This window comes from Prionailurus viverrinus, chromosome C2 (genome assembly GCF_022837055.1).
Source record: "Prionailurus viverrinus isolate Anna chromosome C2, UM_Priviv_1.0, whole genome shotgun sequence".
Lineage (NCBI taxonomy): Eukaryota > Metazoa > Chordata > Mammalia > Carnivora > Felidae > Prionailurus > Prionailurus viverrinus.
Window position 1 is genome coordinate 49,274,445 of NC_062569.1, and position 8,033 is coordinate 49,282,477.

Below are 8,033 nucleotides of genomic sequence, written 5' to 3' on the forward strand. Positions count from 1 at the left end.
AAAAAAAAAACAGCTTTGGCCAGATTATGAAATGAAAATCCTTGAATCTCAAGCTGAGAGATTTAGACTTTTTTTTACCCATAGTCAAAGATGGGGGAACTGGGAAGAGGGGAGGAATGCATGAAACTAACATTCACCATTTTTTAATTTAACCTTTAATTTAAAAATGTTTTTATTTATTATTTATTTTGAGAGGGAGAGAATCCCAAACAGGCTCCACACTGTCAGCATAGAGCCCAATGTGGGTCTCGATTTCACAAACCATGAGACCACAACCTGAGTAGAAATCGAGTTGGGATGCTTAACTGACTGAGCCACCCAGGCACCCCTAAACTTTAATATTTTAGTGAGCATTTTAAGGTTCACAGCAAAATTGATAAGAAGGTACAGACATTTCCCATATACCCTTTCCCCACCACATGCATAGCTTCATCCATTGTTGACATCTCCCACAGAGAATGGTGCATTTGTGACAATTGATGAACCCACATTGACACGTCATCCCCCAAAGTCCATAGTTTACATTATAGTTCACTTTGGGGTTTGGGCAAATGTATTCATCATTATGGTATCATACAGAGTATTTTCATGGCCCTAAAAATCCTTTGTGCCCCACCTATTCATCCTTCCCAACCTCACAGCAACCAGTGACTTTTTTACTGCCTCCATAGTTTTGCCTTTTCCAAAATGTCATGTAGTCAGAATTACACTGTATGTAGTCTTGTCAGATTGGTTCTCTCAGTTAGTAATATACATTTACATTTCCTCCATATCTTCTCATGGCATGGTAGCTCATTTCTTTTTATTAATGACTAATATTCCATTGTCTGAATGTATGATACTTCTTTTGCCCATTCACCTACTGAAGGATAACTTGGTTGCTTTCAAATGTTAGCAGTTATGAATAAACCTGATACAAACGTCCATGTGCAGGTTTTTGTGTAGACATAAGCTTTTTTAGTGTTTATTCATTTTTGAGAGAGAAAGCCTGAGTGTGGGAGGGGCAGAGAGAGGGAGAGAGAGAGAGAATCCCAAGCAGGCTCCGTTCTACCAGCACAGAGCCAGATGCAGGGCTCGATCCCACAAACCGTGAGATCATGACCTAAGATAAAGTCAGACACTCAACTGACTGAGCCACCCAGATGCCCCTGGACATAAGATTTTAACTCTTTTGAGTAAATACCAAAAACTGAAATTGCTATATTATATGGTAAGCATTCACCATATTTTATTGATTTTAAGATACACGTTTTTCACTTTTTGACAATTCTGGCATTACACTGTATCTTTCAACGGATAGTGTCTCACAACAGGAGTTATGACATAATTGTGATTGAGCATACCTACAGCTTATGTTTCCCTTCTCATGCATTTACAGGAGTGACATATAATAAAAATCTGGAAAAATAATCTAAAAGAGCCTATGAGTATTAAAAGAAAAAAGCCTAAATGATAAGAAATAATTATCTTAGAGTATGTTTGTATATTTACATATCACCAAACAAAAATTTGATAATTTGCTTTAAATAGGTCCTAGCTACAATGTTAAGTGCTTAAACAGGAAAGTGACATGATCAAAACTGTTCTTAAAAAATATCTCAAGTGAAATGCTAAAGGATGTATCTAGGAGGGGACGAGTGGTGTCCAGGGACAAAGCTAGAAGCTATTCTATTAATATAGACAAGAAAAGATGGGCTATGAACTACGGCAGTGGCAGCAGGAATTCAAAAGAATCAAGATTCATTTAAAGGTACTCTTGATTTGAATGTAGTCTGATCAGGGAGAAGATGTTAGAGATAACTTCTTTTATATTTTTGTTGTGTTGCTTACTTGGTTTTGGTTTTACTGTTGTCTGCATTTCTTACTCATTAAAATCAAAGTTCTGATGTAGGGGCACAATCTTGACAGCCATGCTGTCAGAAAAGGAAACAAATGTCCTTCTACTTTTGGCTGTGTGAGCAGACTTTTTAGACCTCCATTTTATAAGAGAAGTCATGTTGGTCCATCCACATAGTCTTCATGACCTTGAGGGTGACTGATCGCTAATGCTGAGAATCTGATACATAAAGCCACTCATCTAGAAAACCAGCTGAGCTGACAGCTCAAATTTCCCAGGTGATAATCCCTGCCCCCAAGATACTAGGAGAAGTTCTGGAACACTTGTGTCATCCCCAGGACCATTCTGTATTTATTTGAAGAATTAAAGCCATGGTCAAAGACAGAGAGAGAAAGAGAGAGAGAGAGAATCAAAGCCAGGGTCTTCATCATTCTTGACTTTCTGACATTAAATAAGTCTCTTGATTGGCCCATACATGGACTGAAAAAGAAGCACAATGTGTTCATAGTAAACCTTCCACAAATTTAATTCTGTAAAGCTTCCATAGCCCTAGACATTTTTATGACCCTCCTTGATTATGGCACAATAAAGGAAAATAACCAAAGTTCCTCTTATATCTATTTCCTTTTGGTGTAGTTTTAATTAAACCAACAGGCAGATCTGAGGTCTTTTAGAGAAGAGTTTGATTTTTGACAATGTTGAGTAAAGATGAAATGACCCTCTAAAAGGCTCAAGGTACATAATCACATGCCTGATCACTTTTGGCAAAGAAATTATCTCATGGCTTTGTTTTGGTAACCAGGACACTGGAATCCAGAACTTCCAAGAACAAAGTCTCTGCCATGCCTGGATCATACCAATCTCCAGCCTGCCTGAATAAATGTTGACTCTTAGGAATCAGAAGGGGAAAATTAAATCATTTACTTTTTATAAAAATTAATAAATACAAATGAGAGTTCATTTGTTCAAAATTTGTGTTAAGATGGACATGTTTCAAACTATACTGACAAACACAGTCTTAGCTTCAAATCCTCCCCTCCCCCATTTGTTAGTTCTTTAACTACAGACTTCTCAATTTGGGGCGCCTGGGTGGCTCAGTCACAAAAGTGTCCGGACTGTTGATTTTGGCTCAGGTCATGATCTCCAGTTCATGAGATGGAGCCACTTGTGGCGTTCTGTGCTGACAGCATGGAGCTTGCTTCGGATTCTCTCTCTGTCTTTGCCCCTCTCCACCCCTCAAAATAAATAAATCACCTTTAAAAATGTTTAAAAGTTTAATTTAACTAAGTTTCCACTTCATTCTCTTAATTATCACTTGGCTACTCATAGTTTTGACAGTGGACCAAATCTAAAAACATATCGGTAATTTTCCTACAAATTTTCATTTGAGGCCTTAACATTTTAGGTCAATTTTTACCCTGTCCTCCCTGTACCTCCCCAGAGAGAGACAATCAGAATCCTGTGCATATGACAGACTCATTAAATTTTTTAGAGTGGCGTGCAAGTAGGGTGGTCATATAATTTACTGTCTGTACCAAGATATTTTTGTGAGTGGAAGAGAACATTACTAATAATTACACAGGAACAATAGGTGTAATCCTGCTCCAGATGAATGGTCATATTTATAAGGCTCTGAGAGATCTGGCCTCTAGCTAGGTGCTCAGCTTCCTCTTTCTGTTATATATATTTTTAATACTCTTTGTTTGAACACATTTCTTTGCTGATTTAATAATTTTGGAATTGAACAAAGCTCTTCTTTGGAAAGTCAAATTCTGACAGCTACTTCCAGTACATCACTTTTTTCACTTTTTTTTTCTTTTAACCAAAAGCCACTCACCCAAGTTCAAAAGGAAAATATTTGGTTACATTAATTTAGTATTTTGATCCAATATTTCTGAAAGAGAGAAAGACAATGTGAAAGCATTTGCCTAATGCTCACTACGGCAGCACATATATTAAAATTGGAATGATACAGAGAAGATTAGCAAGGCCCCTGTTCAAGGATGACACACAAATTCATGAAGCATTCCATATTTTTGAAGAATTGGTATGGTCACCAACAGAGAGAGACACTTTTGTTCCTTTGATGTAGCTCACATGAAAGATGCCAATAGCAACACTTTGCCACCGCCTCTCCAACATTTTTATTATTGGAAAAGGTGACAAACCATGGATTTCTCTTCCCCACAGAAAGGGCATATGCCTCACCATTGCTGGAGAGAGACAAGAGACTGATGGTCAAACAGAGCAGTGGGTATAATGGTCCCTAGGTAAGGTGATTAGAAGTCTCTACTTAATTAAAGATCAATACAGCACACACACACACACACACACACACACACACACACCAATCTCCAGCCACACAGGTAGCATTCCCCTAGGCATGTTCTGGAGAATATTGCTAGTAAGATTCTAAAAAAAAATTCTGTACCCAAGAAGATTCAGGTTAAATACACTGCAGTAGTCTCCTCACTGCAGGCCTTCTCAGAACAATTAATTGTGTATCTCGAAGGGAAGGGTGAGGTTCTGTTGTACTTCCCCAATTTAGAAGAGTCCAAAAAGGAGATTGATGCTTCTTCTGTTCCATGGAAGACTTTTTAGAAAATGCTGGTCAAGAAAAAAATTAAGGGTGCCTGGGTGACTTAGTTGGTTAAACGTCCAACTCTTGATTTCGGCTCAGGTCATGGTCTCACAGTTCCTGAGATCCAGCCCCACGTTGGGCCCCATGTCAGGCTCTGTGCTGACAGCGCAGAGCCTGCTTGGGATTCTCTCTCTCCTCTCTCTCTGCCCCACCCCCTGCTCACATGAATACTCTCTTTCTCTCTCAAAATAAATAAACATTTTTTAAGTTTATTTATTTATTTTGAGAGACAGCAAGCAGGGGAAGGGCAGAGATAGGGAGAGAGAGAGAGAGAGAGAGAGAGGAAGAGAGAGAATCCCAAGCAGACTCTGCACTGTCAGCACAGAGCCTGATACAGAGCTCAAACTCATGAACGATGAGATCATGACCTGAGCTGAAGTCAGATGCTTAACTGACTGAGCCACCCAGGAGCCCCAATAAACATTGAAAAAAAAGAGAAAAATATATACTTCATCTCCATTAAATGGGCCAAGAGCTTTATTTGTGAGTTACTTTGCTTGTTTCCATAGTTAGTGCTTCAGTATTTGCCTCCCTAAAGTGGTGGTTTAGGCTAAGTTGAGGATAATTACTTCCTTTGTCAATTTACTTCGGCCCCTTGGTGTTGTAATAATTAGGTTTGAGCAGATATATAAGTGTAGCATTAAGACTTGGAGGATTATAAAAATCATTGATATAGTGTGTTTATGGGTAGGAATTTCTCCAATGCCATATGCTATCTCTGAAAGTCTAAAGAATGTATAGCCCTCCACTCAAACGGTCTTTAATAGCCAGCTTCCTCTTTCCCTTTTACAACATACTGTAAATGGACTGAAATCAACCTGAATGTTTCTTTTCTCGGTAATCATGAGACAGGCCATACTCTCTCTTCATTTGATAAGACAATCAGGATATGAAATATAAATCCTGGCAACGTTATTGAGATAAATCCTCAAACAAAACTCAGATAAAGTACATGTACTTTATCTGAGTTTAGAAACTGCATATCCTTTTGGAAAAAAATGAATTTGAAAGGATCCAATAAAAATTTCAGGACCAGGCATTAAAGACAATTTTAAAAAATGGAAATTTAGAAACATTGTCTCCCAGAGTGTGATTTCTGAAAAAGACATAATTTAAACATGAAACTCTTTTGATAAGTGGGTAAGTTATTTCACTCTGCCTTGGAGTTTTAAAATAATGTTCTACATGTTATCTGACAAAACAGCTAAATCTGAAAAAGATCCCAGGAGAAGATTTCTTTTTGTCAGGTTTATTCTTTTTCCTTTGTTTTATGGCCCCCAAACTTACCAAACATTTTGCTATCACTAAGCTTTGACTGTGAATTTTTAAGAATATACTTCTAAAAGAAAATTCAATATCAACCACTAAATATTATTATTATCCAAATAACAAATCAAAAGTACTCAGTTTTAGGTAGGTAAGATGCCAAATGTTGACACCTTATTTGGAGAAGCCTTATATTAAAAGCATATTCTTCATTTCTTCATTTGTTTCTTGAAGAACCCATTTTGTAGTGGCTAAGACTTCAGACTTCAAGTCAGAAAGATCTGGATTTAAGTACTAGCTCTATCATGGGATACTTTGATACTGTGCAGATTTCTACACATCTCAAACCCTCATCTGCAAAATGGAATGCTAATGGTGACTCACTTATGAGCATCTTGTAAGGACTTAATGAACAAAAATATGTAGAGTCTTTGGCCCAAGTGCTGGCATATAGTAAATTCTCAGTAATTCACTATTAAACAGAGATTTTGTGCATACAAATGCTTTCCATTAAATGTAGTTTGAGTTGGCTGGGTATTTATCAAGACTCTAGGCCTTTAGTCATTCAGTTTTTAGCATGCCTGTTATATATAGTAGACATATACCTGTGCTATTCTACAGCTTTTGTATAAGTCACTATTTATCAAGAATCAAGTTTTTACTAGCTTTCCTTTTCCTTCTTACTTTCTTTGCTTTCCTTTTTATCTTCCCCTTCCTGGGAGAGCCATTCTGAAAATTCTACACCTGCTGCTATTGAAAGAAAATCTACAGAGAAAAGAAGTCTAGATGAAGTGAGTTTCAGACTATGCCCATCAGTGTTTCCAGGAATCAAACATTTTGCCCTCACCAACACCATACCCTACTATCACTCCAGTAAAGGAAAACCATGTAAACTGTCACTATGAGCCAACATTAACACCTACTTCCACAGGCCCTTGTATTAATTTGCTAGGGCTGCCATAACGAAATACCAGACTGGTAGCTGAAACAACAGAGATCTATTTTCTCCCGGTTCCAGAGGCTGGAAGTCCATAATTTGAAGTTCAACATTTGAATTCAACATTGGGGATGGGAGACAATTCAGTCCACAACAGTCCTACTTTTACTCATCACTGCGAAGACACGTAAGTTGCTTTCATCCCCCTTTATTTAGACATAGTCTTTGCAGAAGCAGGGGAGGAAAAGGCTCATCTAGGAGAGAAAAATGGGATGATACATATCTGAAGTCGTTCAAATAACATATTTACTTTTTGCACCTTTTCAAACGAAAGATCAAGATAGTTTTTATAAATTCAAAACACAACACTTATTTCTCATCTGCTTTCTTTCTTAACAATGAACATGTATAGCAACTTCTGTCTTGTGTAACACTGACCACCTCCTACGTGGCAATACTTCGTTGTTTACATATTTCGTGTTTCTTATTAAGAATGTAAGTATTGGCGTGCCTAGGTGGCTCAGTCAGTTGAACATCCAACTTTGGCTCAGGTTATGATCTTGCATTTGTAGGTTCGAGGCCCCCATTGGGCTCTGTGCTGACTGACAGCTCAGAGCCTGGAGACTGCTTTGGCTTCTGTCTCTCTCTCTCTCTCTCTCTCTCTCTCTCTCTCTCTGCCATCCCCTGCCTGTGCTCTGTTTCTCTCTGTCTCTCAAATAAATAAATAAATAAGCAAACAAACAAATTAATAAATTAAATAAATTTTTTTAAAAAGTTTATCACACTCTTGCCAACACAGCAAATTTATGGCTCAGAAATATTTTTCTTCTGGTTCTACATTATACAGAATTTGTGTAAGTAAATATCCTCAAAAATTATGTTTTTCACAGGGAAGAAAGAATTAAATTCCAATTGCCCAGCACTATTACTGGCACAGGTTCATCACATAGCAGATGTTAGTACAGTTTATAGTAATTCTGCACACCACTGGTTAGCAGGTTCCTTAAGGGCAGGAACTAGCATATTTTCCTTAATGTTGTCTTGAATTTAGCAGTTGTTCAAGAAATATTTATAGAATAGAATAAAACAGAAATGAATGTATTAGAAATGTTGTTCAATATAGGATGAGCTCTGAATAACTTCTCACTTCATTTTAACAGATTACCTCTGCTCTCAGCATAACCCTGTGCTGTCCAATACAGTAGCCACGGGCAACATATGGGTGTTTAGTCCTTGAACTATGGCCACTCCAAACTGAGAGGGAGGTGCTGTAAGTAAAAAACATCCACTGAATATGGAAACCAATTTGACAAGAAATTTCATATTAAAAAAATAAAACATTCACTGGATTT

At 37.5% G+C, this 8,033-nt stretch overlaps 1 non-coding gene across 1 annotated transcript; it reads left to right on the top strand.

The window, feature by feature from the left end:
- The first annotated feature begins 3,768 nt into the window (after positions 1-3,768).
- On the top strand, positions 3,769-3,875 carry LOC125175799 (U6 spliceosomal RNA). Its single transcript, XR_007155974.1, has one exon. It is a non-coding gene; the product is annotated as a U6 spliceosomal RNA (small nuclear RNA).
- Positions 3,876-8,033: the final 4,158 nt, after the last annotated feature.